This window comes from Biomphalaria glabrata, chromosome 11 (assembly GCF_947242115.1).
Source record: "Biomphalaria glabrata chromosome 11, xgBioGlab47.1, whole genome shotgun sequence".
Lineage (NCBI taxonomy): Eukaryota > Metazoa > Mollusca > Gastropoda > Planorbidae > Biomphalaria > Biomphalaria glabrata.
In genome coordinates, this window is record NC_074721.1 from 24683419 (window position 1) to 24697625 (window position 14207).

Here is a 14207-nt window from a genome sequence, read left to right on the forward strand (position 1 = left end):
CATACAATTTTATTGTTTTTTTTTTTAATGTTTTTTTATTTTAAAAAATCCCCTATCAGTAGCGTGCGGTGAGATGTATCACTGTAGACCAGATGGGGGGGGGTATTTAATTTAATTCATTTAATTAGTTAATTTATTAGTCATGGTGTCGTCAAATCTAGTTTTTTTTCTGACGTGACCATAGACCAGCGCACAATCCAGGTTTGGAAACAGAAACACTGGTAGCTTAGAATTATAAAAAGAAGAATTATTTGAGTTTAAAACGAGTAAATACTTACAGAATAATAGCGAGAGTGAACTGTGGTGGGGAGAATTACAAAATCTAAAGAAATCAGAGTACATAGATAAGTGAGAGATCACTTTGGCTGTTGCATACGTTTATGGGTGCCCTATTGCTTATTTGATTTAGGTCCAACTGTTCTTCTTTCAGATGCTTGTGCCTTATTTGACTTAGCGTCCAACTGTTCTTCTTTCAGATGCTTGTGCCTTATTTGACTTAGCGTCCAACTGTTCTTCTTTCAGATGCTTGTGCCTTACTTGACTTAGCGTCCAACTGTTCTTCTTTCAGATGCTTGTGCCTTATTTGACTTAGGTCCAACTGTTCTTCTTTCAGATGCTTGTGCCTTATTTGACTTAGGTCCAACTGTTCTTCTTTCAGATGCTTGTGCCTTATTTGACTTAGGTCCAACTGTTCTTCTTTCAGATGCTTGTGCCTTATTTGACTTAGGTCCAACTGTTCTTCTTTCAGATGCTTGTGCCTTATTTGACTTAGGTCCAACTGTTCTTCTTTCAGATGCTTGTGCCTCTGTCTTTGGTGCTGTAGGCTGGTCTGTTTGTGTCTCAGCGTTTAATGTTTCAGCTTCAGCTTCACTAGTCTTCTCGATGAGTGACGGGGATGTTGTGGTGGCAAGGTAAATCAAGTGGTGAAGAGACAGAACTCGCATGTAGAGAATCAACTAGGAAATCGATTCCAAGCGTAGAACTAGGTACTCAGTGCTCACTAGTATTCGTTGGTGTAGAAACTCTTTCCTCCAGCCACTGAGATAAGAAGGGGTTCTTTCGCATATACAATGGATAGTGGCCAGCTACCATGACGTCATTGTTCAGACACAGCCTTCTGCCTTGAACAATGGAATATAAGCTAAACATTATAAATGGGGGAGGGGAATAATACAAGATCATTTTTGAAGTGCAGTCAATGCGTTTAGGAAGAACAAGTCGACCGGCTGAGGTAAAGACAATATAACACTAATGTACAAATATATATATATATATATATATATATATATATATATATATATATATATATATATATATATATATAGGCACCCTAGGTCTGGGCACTGGCACCAGCTGGATATGATACTGACACGAAAAAAGGACATTGGAAATATACTGCTGACACGTAGCTACCAAAGCGCGGATTGTGATACTGATCATACTTTAGTGTCATGCCGGACAAGACTGCTGCCAACTAAGATCCACACATCACAGGGAAAAAGAAAATCACGCCTGAATACCACTAGCACAAAAAATCCTGATCTTTGCACCAAATTTGAAAACAAAATAGAGGAAGCTTTTAAAATCTTCTCTGTGACTGAGGTAGAAAAAAGCTGGACGTTTATGCGTGATACAATCTACCAAACATCATCACTGGTCTTTGGAAACAAAACCAAGAAAAGCGAAGACTGGTTTGAAGCTAGTCAACCAGAAATGGAAACTGCTACTACGAACAAGAGAGCAGCCATGCTAATCTACAAGAAGGATCCCACTCCAAGCAACTTAAAAAGGCTCAGAGCTGCACGTAACAATGCTCAAAGAGTAGCGAGACAGTGTGCTAACAAATACTGGCAGGAGCTATGCGAAGATATTCAATCTTGTGCCGACTGTGGTAACATAAGAGGACTATATGAGGGCATGAGAAAGTGTGCTCCGCTCAAGTCAAAAGATGGCTCAATCATCAGCGATCGTGCGCTGCAAATGGAACGATGGGTAGAACACTATGCAGAACTCTACCAGATTGAAAACGCCATCTCACCAAATGCTGTTTCCAACTTCCCATCACTTCCAGTTTTGACGGACTTAGACGAAACGCCCTCTATAAAGGAGCTGAGCATAGCCATTGACATGCTTGCACATGGGAAAACACCCGGAGGAGATGGCATTCCTGCTGAAGTCATTCAGGCTGGAAAACATGCCCTAATCAAACCACTCCATGAACTGCTAAGCTTGTGCTGGGAACAAGGAATGGTCCCCCAGGATATGAAAGACTCCAACATAGTTACAATTTATAAAAATAATGGCGACCGCTCTGATTGTAACAATTACAGAGGCATCTCACTGCTTAGCAAAGTCGGAAAGGCTTTTGCTAGAGTATTACTAAAGCGATTACAGATCCTGGCAGATCGTGTTTATCCAGGGTCGGAGTGTGGCTTTAGGGCAGGTAGATCTACAACAGATATGATTTTCTCTCTGCGGCAGCTACAGGAGAAGAGCAGAGAACAAAAGCAGCCCCTCTTCATAGCTTTTATTGATTTGACCAAGGCCTTTGACCTTGTTAGCAGAAGCGGTCTGTTTGCTGTACTAGAGAGAATCGGCTGCCCAAAGAAGTTAAGAAAACTAGTGTCAGCTTTTCACGAAAATATGCAGGGCACTGTTCAGTTTGAAAGTTCTTCCTCCAGGCCATTCTCCATTAAGAGCGGTGTAAAACAAGGATGTGTACTGACCCCTACACTATTTGGCATCTTCTCAGTCGTACTAACCAGTGCTTTTAAATCCCTGGAAGACGGAATATATATCCATAGCAGATCCGATGGAAGGCTCTTTAACCTGGCACGTCTTTAAGCCAAAACGAAAAGGCGTCGTATCTTGATAAGGGAGCTGCTGTTTGCCGATGACGCGGCACTCGTATCTCACTCACAAGGAGGTCTACAGAAGCTAGTGAACGCCTTAGCGGCTGCTTGTCAAGAGTTTAGCCTTACTATAAGTCTCTCCAAGACCAAAATCCTGGCACAAGACGTCGCAGAAATAGCTATAATACAAATTGGGAACCACACCCTTTCAGTGGTGCAGGAATTTACCTACTTGGGTTCAACAATTGTCAGTAACCTAGACTTAGACATCGAGCTGACAAAAAGGATAGAAAAAGCTACCACAGCATTGGCAAAACTCTCCAAGCGCGTCTGGGAAAATGGTAAATAGACCACAGCGACCAAAATCCTAGTCTACAACGCCTGTGTTGTGAGCACTCTCCTTTATGGCAGTGAAAGCTGGTCAACATACATGTACCAAGAGCACTAATAAATAGTTTCCACTTGCGCTGCCTGAGACGCATCAGGAAGTTTTGAGATTGGCCATTATGAACAGCATGTATGCTTTCCTGACACAAAGAAGATTACGCTGGCTCGGACATGTCACCCGCATGCCAGATGGTAGAATCCCTAAAGATATCTTATATGCTGAGCCAGGAGTCAGGAGTCAGACCCAAGGGCCGCCCAAGACTAACATATAGAGATGTCTGCAAGCGAGACATGAGAGCCACAGGCATCAGCGAAAGTATGTGGGAAAACATAGCCAAAGACCGGAGTGCATGGAGACAGACTGTGCGTGCTGGGACAACCCTTGCTGAGAACAAAAGAATTGAAGCGGCCTTAATCAAGAGGGAAAAAAAAGAAAGCTGCCCTGTCCGCTAGCCCTAAATCAGAGGCATACACATGTACGAATTGTGGCAAAGTCTGCCGTTCTAGAATTGGCTTGATTAGCCACACCAGATTCTGCCCCGTCTCAAGATTAAGCCAAAACCAGTGACTCATTTGGGCGCATCCATTACCTTTTGAGACAAAAGGAGCCATATATATATATATATATATATATATATATATATATATACATATATATATATATATATATATATATATATATATATATATATATATATATATATATATATATATATATATATATATACATATATATATATATATATATATATATTGGGATTTTGCGTCTCGGTTACGGACGCCGGACAGGTTTATTTCAGTGGTATATTTGAGCAACGTAGAAATGATGATGTCATCACGCTGTGGACATGTTATAGCAATAAATAGATCTATAAATATGAAAATGTCAATTATATTTCCTACTTAAAGTTTATTGTTACTCACATATCTGAACTTATCCCTTTTACTAAGTCCCGCAATGAAACAAGTCTTGCTACTAAGTTAATGGAAATGAAATAAGGAACATGGGAATGTTGGAATACCACCACTAACAGATCCAGTGAATCTCTTAGTGGTGGTATTCCTACATTCACTGGATCTCTTAGTGTAGGAATACCACCACTAAGAGATCTAGTGAATGTAGGAATACCACCACTAAGAGATCTAGTGAATGTAGGAATACCACCACTAAGAGATCTAGTGAATGTAGGAATACCACCACTAAGAGATCTAGTGAATATTGGAATACCACCACTAAGAGATCCAGTGAATGTAGGAATACCACCACTAAGAGATCCAGTGAATATTGGAATACCACCACTAAGAGATCCAGTGAATGTAGGAATACCACCACTAAGAGATCCAGTGAATATTGGAATACCACCACTAAGAGATCTAGTGAATGTTGGAATACCACCACTAAGAGATCCAATGAATGTAGGAATACCACCACTAAGAGATCTAGTGAATGTTGGAATACCACCACTAAGAGATCCAGTGAATGTTGGAATACCACCACTAAGAGATCCAGTGAATATTGGAATACCACCACTAAGAGATCCAGTGAATATTGGAATACCACCACTAAGAGATCCAGTGAATATTGGAATACCACCACTAAGAGATCTAGTGAATGTTGGAATACCACCACTAAGAGATCCAGTGAATATTGGAATACCACCACTAAGAGATCCAGTGAATATTGGAATACCACCACTAAGAGATCCAGTGAAAATTGGAATACCACCACTAAGAGATCTAGTGAATATTGGAATACCACCACTAAGAGATCCAATGAATGTTGGAATACCACCACTAAGAGATCCAGTGAATATTGGAATACCACCACTAAGAGATCCAGTGAATATTGGAATACCACCACTAAGAGATCTAGTGAATATTGTAATACCACCACTAAGAGATCTAGTGAATGTAGGAATACCACCACTAAGAGATCTAGTGAATGTTGGAATACCACCACTAAGAGACCCAGTGAATGTTGGAATACCACCACTAAGAGATCTAGTGAATGTAGGAATACCACCACTAAGAGATCCAGTGAATGTAGGAATACCACCACTAAGAGATCCAATGAATATTGGAATACCACCACTAAGAGATCCAATGAATGTAGGAATACCACCACTAAGAGATCTAGTGAATGTAGGAATACCACCACTAAGAGATCCAATGAATATTGGAATACCACCACTAAGAGATCCAATGAATGTAGGAATACCACCACTAAGAGATCCAATGAATGTAGGAATACCACCACTAAGAGATCCAGTGAATGTAGGAATACCACCACTAAGAGATCCAATGAATGTAGGAATACCACCACTAAGAGATCTAGTGAATGTAGGAATACCACCACTAAGAGATCCAATGAATGTTGGAATACCACCACTAAGAGATCCAATGAATATTGGAATACCACCACTAAGAGATCCAATGAATGTAGGAATACCACCACTAAGAGATCCAGTGAATGTAGGAATACCACCACTAAGAGATCCAGTGAATGTAGGAATACCACCACTAAGAGATCCAGTGAATGTAGGAATACCACCACTAAGAGATCCAATGAATGTTGGAATACCACCACTAAGAGATCCAGTGAATATTGGAATACCACCACTAAGAGATCCAGTGAATGTTGGAATACCACCACTAAGAGATCTAGTGAATGTTGGAATACCACCACTAACAGATCCAGTGAATCTCTTAGTGGTGGTATTCCTACATTCACTGGATCTCTTAGTGTAGGAATACCACCACTAAGAGATCTAGTGAATGTAGGAATACCACCACTAAGAGATCTAGTGAATGTAGGAATACCACCACTAAGAGATCTAGTGAATGTAGGAATACCACCACTAAGAGATCTAGTGAATATTGGAATACCACCACTAAGAGATCCAGTGAATGTAGGAATACCACCACTAAGAGATCTAGTGAATGTAGGAATACCACCACTAAGAGATCCAATGAATGTTGGAATACCACCACTAAGAGATCCAGTGAATATTGGAATACCACCACTAAGAGATCCAGTGAATGTTGGAATACCACCACTAAGAGATCTAGTGAATGTTGAAATACCACCACTAACAGATCCAGTGAATCTCTTAGTGGTGGTATTCCTACATTCACTGGATCTCTTAGTGTAGAATACCACCACTAAGAGATCTAGTGAATGTAGGAATACCACCACTAAGAGATCTAGTGAATGTAGGAATACCACCACTAAGAGATCTAGTGAATGTAGGAATACCACCACTAAGAGATCTAGTGAATATTGGAATACCACCACTAAGAGATCCAGTGAATGTAGGAATACCACCACTAAGAGATCTAGTGAATGTAGGAATACCACCACTAAGAGATCCAGTGAATATTGGAATACCACCACTAAGAGATCCAGTGAATGTAGGAATACCACCACTAAGAGATCCAGTGAATGTAGGAATACCACCACTAAGAGATCCAGTGAATATTGGAATACCACCACTAAGAGATCCAGTGAATGTAGGAATACCACCACTAAGAGATCTAGTGAATGTAGGAATACCACCACTAAGAGATCTAGTGAATTTAGGAATACCACCACTAAGAGATCCAATGAATGTAGGAATACCACCACTAAGAGATCCAGTGAATGTAGGAATACCACCACTAAGAGATCTAGTGAATGTAGGAATACCACCACTAAGAGATCCAGTGAATATTGGAATACCACCACTAAGAGATCCAGTGAATGTAGGAATACCACCACTAAGAGATCCAGTGAATATTGGAATACCACCACTAAGAGATCTAGTGAATGTTGGAATACCACCACTAAGAGATCCAATGAATGTAGGAATACCACCACTAAGAGATCTAGTGAATGTTGGAATACCACCACTAAGAGATCCAGTGAATGTTGGAATACCACCACTAAGAGATCCAGTGAATATTGGAATACCACCACTAAGAGATCCAGTGAATATTGGAATACCACCACTAAGAGATCCAGTGAATATTGGAATACCACCACTAAGAGATCTAGTGAATGTTGGAATACCACCACTAAGAGATCCAGTGAATATTGGAATACCACCACTAAGAGATCCAGTGAATACCACCACTAAGAGATCCAGTGAAAATTGGAATACCACCACTAAGAGATCTAGTGAATATTGGAATACCACCACTAAGAGATCCAATGAATGTTGGAATACCACCACTAAGAGATCCAGTGAATATTGGAATACCACCACTAAGAGATCCAGTGAATATTGGAATACCACCACTAAGAGATCTAGTGAATATTGTAATACCACCACTAAGAGATCTAGTGAATGTAGGAATACCACCACTAAGAGATCTAGTGAATGTTGGAATACCACCACTAAGAGACCCAGTGAATGTTGGAATACCACCACTAAGAGATCTAGTGAATGTAGGAATACCACCACTAAGAGATCCAGTGAATGTAGGAATACCACCACTAAGAGATCCAATGAATATTGGAATACCACCACTAAGAGATCCAATGAATGTAGGAATACCACCACTAAGAGATCTAGTGAATGTAGGAATACCACCACTAAGAGATCCAATGAATATTGGAATACCACCACTAAGAGATCCAATGAATGTAGGAATACCACCACTAAGAGATCCAATGAATGTAGGAATACCACCACTAAGAGATCCAGTGAATGTAGGAATACCACCACTAAGAGATCCAATGAATGTAGGAATACCACCACTAAGAGATCTAGTGAATGTAGGAATACCACCACTAAGAGATCCAATGAATGTTGGAATACCACCACTAAGAGATCCAATGAATATTGGAATACCACCACTAAGAGATCCAATGAATGTAGGAATACCACCACTAAGAGATCCAGTGAATGTAGGAATACCACCACTAAGAGATCCAGTGAATGTAGGAATACCACCACTAAGAGATCCAGTGAATGTAGGAATACCACCACTAAGAGATCCAATGAATGTTGGAATACCACCACTAAGAGATCCAGTGAATATTGGAATACCACCACTAAGAGATCCAGTGAATGTTGGAATACCACCACTAAGAGATCTAGTGAATGTTGGAATACCACCACTAACAGATCCAGTGAATCTCTTAGTGGTGGTATTCCTACATTCACTGGATCTCTTAGTGTAGGAATACCACCACATAGAGATCTAGTGAATGTAGGAATACCACCACTAAGAGATCTAGTGAATGTAGGAATACCACCACTAAGAGATCTAGTGAATGTAGGAATACCACCACTAAGAGATCTAGTGAATATTGGAATACCACCACTAAGAGATCCAGTGAATGTAGGAATACCACCACTAAGAGATCTAGTGAATGTAGGAATACCACCACTAAGAGATCCAATGAATGTTGGAATACCACCACTAAGAGATCCAGTGAATATTGGAATACCACCACTAAGAGATCCAGTGAATGTTGGAATACCACCACTAAGAGATCTAGTGAATGTTGGAATACCACCACTAACAGATCCAGTGAATCTCTTAGTGGTGGTATTCCTACATTCACTGGATCTCTTAGTGTAGGAATACCACCACTAAGAGATCTAGTGAATGTAGGAATACCACCACTAAGAGATCTAGTGAATGTAGGAATACCACCACTAAGAGATCTAGTGAATGTAGGAATACCACCACTAAGAGATCTAGTGAATATTGGAATACCACCACTAAGAGATCCAGTGAATGTAGGAATACCACCACTAAGAGATCTAGTGAATGTAGGAATACCACCACTAAGAGATCCAGTGAATATTGGAATACCACCACTAAGAGATCCAGTGAATGTAGGAATACCACCACTAAGAGATCCAGTGAATGTAGGAATACCACCACTAAGAGATCCAGTGAATATTGGAATACCACCACTAAGAGATCCAGTGAATGTAGGAATACCACCACTAAGAGATCTAGTGAATTTAGGAATACCACCACTAAGAGATCCAATGAATGTAGGAATACCACCACTAAGAGATCTAGTGAATGTTGGAATACCACCACTAAGAGATCCAGTGAATGTAGGAATACCACCACTAAGAGATCCAATGAATGTAGGAATACCACCACTAAGAGATCCAATGAATGTAGGAATACCACCACTAAGAGATCTAGTGAATGTAGGAATACCACCACTAAGAGATCCAATGAATGTAGGAATACCACCACTAAGAGATCCAATGAATGTAGGAATACCACCACTAAGAGATCCAGTGAATGTAGGAATACCACCACTAAGAGATCCAGTGAATGTAGGAATACCACCACTAAGAGATCTAGTGAATGTAGGAATACCACCACTAAGAGATCTAGTGAATGTAGGAATACCACCACTAAGAGATCTAGTGAATGTAGGAATACCACCACTAAGAGATCCAGTGAATGTAGGAATACCACCACTAAGAGATCCAATGAATGTAGGAATACCACCACTAAGAGATCCAGTGAATGTAGGAATACCACCACTAAGAGATCCAGTGAATGTAGGAATACCACCACTAAGAGATCTAGTGAATGTAGGAATACCACCACTAAGAGATCCAGTGAATGTAGGAATACCACCACTAAGAGATCCAGTGAATGTAGGAATACCACCACTAAGAGATCTAGTGAATGTAGGAATACCACCACTAAGAGATCTAGTGAATGTAGGAATACCACCACTAAGAGATCTAGTGAATGTAGGAATACCACCACTAAGAGATCCAGTGAATGTAGGAATACCACCACTAAGAGATCTAGTGAATGTAGGAATACCACCACTAAGAGATCTAGTGAATGTAGGAATACCACCACTAAGAGATCCAGTGAATGTAGGAATACCACCACTAAGAGATCCAATGAATGTAGGAATACCACCACTAAGAGATCCAGTGAATGTAGGAATACCACCACTAAGAGATCCAGTGAATGTAGGAATACCACCACTAAGAGATCCAATGAATGTTGGAATACCAACACTAAGAGATCTAGTGAATGTTGGAATACCACCACTAAGAGATCCAGTGAATGTAGGAATACCACCACTAAGAGATCCAGTGAATGTAGGAATACCACCACTAAGAGATCCAGTGAATGTAGGAATACCACCACTAAGAGATCCAGTGAATGTAGGAATACCACCACTAAGAGATCCAGTGAATGTAGGAATACCACCACTAAGAGATCCAGTGAATGTAGGAGGTCTGAATCTAATGTTAGAGGTTTGGGGTGTGATTTTTATCATGTCTAAATATTTTTCGTTTGGCACGCTTGTCTTCCAGAGCTGAGGCCAATGCTTTATTTGTTTTCTTTATATGAAAAAAGAGTCGTTGTAATCACACAAATTCCCTAATGATCAATAACGCAGTCTTGGTAGTAGCCTTAAATTAAAATGAGAACTGATGTGTACTTTGTAAAAGCATGTGTAATGAATCAGTTGATTTCTAATTGTTCTATCGGACGTCTAACAAAATTGAAAAGGCAAATCCTAGTCACTTCGTTTCCTAAGCCCAGGTGAGGAGTTGAGAGGTTTGAACACATGGAGTGGTCTGGGGCGGTGAATGGGTTCATCGGGATGGTTAATTCTCTTAACTGGTGTAGCTGGGGAGGCGAGAATAGATTCAAAGTTGTATGTCCGAATGGCAGACAGAAGTAAGGTTTCTTGACCACTCCAGGGGGTACAATCCTGTAGCCTAGCCAAGAATAAAATGGTGATTCCATTACTGAAGCATTGAAGATGTTTAAATATCGGCATTCGACAACTGGCTCAAAAACAACTTGTTCACTGAAAACTTGTTCACTGACAGTGGGTTCACGAGAAATCGTTCACATGACAAATCGTTCACATACAATTTGTTCACCGACAATTCATTCACTGGATAGTAACAGATTCTTAATATTATATTGTCGTCGCGTGTTTAATTTGTTTAAGGAAAATGATATTGTTTCTGTAGCTGGAGAGACTATTGAAATTGTGCAAACCTTTAAATACCTTGGTACTATCCTAGACAATAAACTAAATTTTACTGCAAATACTGATTATATCAGCAAAAAAGGGCAGCAAAGATTACGACTACTAAGAAAACTATCCTCGTTTAATGTTAGCGAAAAGGCCTTGGCTATGTTTTATCACGCTCACATCTGCAATATTTTAAGTTTCAATATCACTGCCTGGTATGGCAATCTGAGCATTAAAAATAAAAATAAACTTAATAGAATCCTAAATGCTGCTGGCAAAATCATTGGCAAAAAACAAACCCCATTTGGGCAGTTGTTTGAGACAAACATCTCTAAAAAAGCTAACAAGATCCTCGAAATAAAGAATCACCTTTTGTGTCAGGATTTTGTGATTTTACCATCACAAAAGAGATACAAGACACCGATAGCAAAGACAAACAGACACAAACACTCTTTTGTTCCCCTGGCAATCAAATCATTAAATAAGAACAATCTGGTATAAACTTTGTCACATGTAAATTATGAGTGAGTCTGGTGTGAATGTACACTTTGGTTTCTTATAGTTATAATGTTTTTTGTTTGGTGTAATGCACACATTGTAAGACAAATTTCCTAACGGATAATAAAGATTATTATTATTATTATTATTATTATTATTATGAAAAGTATATAGAGGAGTCTAATTTTTATCATATACTATCCTCATAATTTAGACAAATTAACAAAATAACTCGGATTAGGCCCGATTTCAAGCAATCAATTTTCTTCAAAAAAAGGGGGGGGGGATAATAGCAACAAAAGTTATAATAGTTATAATCTAACCCATAAATCCCCTGTATCTACTTTGAATGTTATGTTGGCTTCATCTTTTCTTGTTTAGTTTTCGATATGCTTGTATGACTTTGCTTCTTGTGTCGATGACATATTGAAACGCTATTTTGTTGCTTTAATATGCTGTCTTGGTGCCATTAATGATTTTTAAGTGCTTGAATTTGCGCCGTAGAGCATTTCAAATGGAGAAAAACCTGTAGATTCTTGCTGACTTTCTTCGTATATTAACAATGCAGCAGGTATTAAAAAATCCCAATTTTATGGTTTTCGTTGGCAAACTTTGAAATATTTTTTTTTCAATAGTCCGTTTATCCATTCGCACAATTCGTTCCTTTGAGCATAGAAAGATGTTGTGAATTTTATCTTGATAATGTACTGCCCACTGCCATGACGCAACTTTCTTTGCTGTGGTCAAGCTCCAGTGTTATCTCACCTTCGCTATGAACACCTGCGCAAGGAGACAAGAGACGCCAGAGAACGAAGTTTCTTGGTCTCTCGATTCACAGGTTGGCGCAGTGTCTATCCCTGATCAGCGTTTATCTCAGATCAAATGAGACTTTTCCTCTGTCTGCTTACCGCACCACCATTCTTCCCCCATCCTCTCTCCGCCCTTTACTGTTGACTTTCGTCAACGTGGTCATTCTAATTTATTCCCTCCCAAGACCTGGCGCAAAGCGAACCATTCTCTTGTCTCTGATTTCTAGACTGTTTTCCCTTCTTTTTGGAATGGTGGTATGTATCTTAGGGCGTCTGGAAAATTAGGCACTGGAAATGTAGGCACCGGATATTTAGGCATCCGGATATTTACGCACCCGGAAATTTAGGCACCGGTAAATTAGGCACTTTTTGACAAGGTGGAAAATTAGGCACCGGAAAATTAGGCCCTCTTTAATAGCGACCTTAATTTTGAAAATAATTAAAACGTTTTAACGTATATTTTATCCTTAGGCTATGGGCTCCGGCTTCTGCCGAATATTACGCATTTTTTTCACTATTCGGCGATACTCGGCTCCGGTCGAATATCACTGCCGAATGATAAACCGGATAGTAAAAACTACAGCGTACCACCTATATTTCTATTAATATTGTTAGGCGCCTCCGCGCTAAGTTTTTTTCCAGATACGCCAAACGGAGGTAACACTTAAATTTCGAAAGAACACAGGCGAAAGCCAATCAATATAAAAGTAGTCGACGCTGATAAACGATGTCTAACAAGAATTTTAATTCTCAATGAAGGAAATTGTCGATTGTCGTCAAACTAAATCTCCACGTCAATAAAATATACCAATATTCATAAAGTGGACATGATTCAGTAATGTCAGTTCTGAAATACATTAACGTTTTTGTTTCAATTAAAGGAATATGCTTTTAAAACTATTAACTATGCACCAAATATCTTTTAGTACAAACACAAGGCGTGTTAATCTAAATAGAAATTAAACTTTACATTATAAATTCGCATTACATACGTAGCAGCAATTTTCGGCACATTTGACCTATGAGTGGTTTAGTAAACATGTAATATTTCTTAACTACGTCACGCTGATAATCTGTCTAGATGTGAGGGTATATCTCCAAATAAAAGGGGGAGGGAGTTGTTCATCTGGAAATATACCTAGTTACCTTAGAGGTGTGGCTCTTGTAGTCCAGCCTCCCTAATAAAGATTAACTACTAAATAAACAAACCTACTTCCCTCGTGTGACCTCTAGAGAGTGCTTACGTCCATCGTATATGACTTGGGGTCACCTGCCAATCAATGAACTCAATGTGATGGACTAAACAAATAAAAGGGGGAGGGAGTTGTTCATCTGGAAATATACCTAGTTACCTTAGAGGTGTGGCTCTTGTAGTCCAGCCCCCCCCCCTTAATAAAAAAGATTAACTACTAAGTAACCAAACTCAGTTCCCTCGAAAGGTGTGACCTCTAGAGAGTGTCAATACGCTGACATTAAACCTACGTCCATCGTATTTAACTTGTGGTCACCTGCCTAAAAAAATACCTCAATGTGTTGGACTAAACAAATAAAGGGGGTGGGAGTTGTTCATCTCTACCTGTGGAGATATACCCGCACAGCTAGACAGACATGACGTAGTCAAAGAATGTAGCATTTTAACATGTTAACTAACCTACTCAAAGGTCAAGATAAATTGAAAAAAGT

At 39.5% G+C, this 14207-nt stretch overlaps 1 protein-coding gene across 1 annotated transcript in view; it reads right to left on the minus strand.

Moving 5' to 3' along the window:
- The window catches only part of LOC106051046 (uncharacterized), a 41136-nt gene that overhangs the window by 11384 nt on the left and 15545 nt on the right, over positions 1-14207 (minus strand). The window lies entirely within an intron of this gene.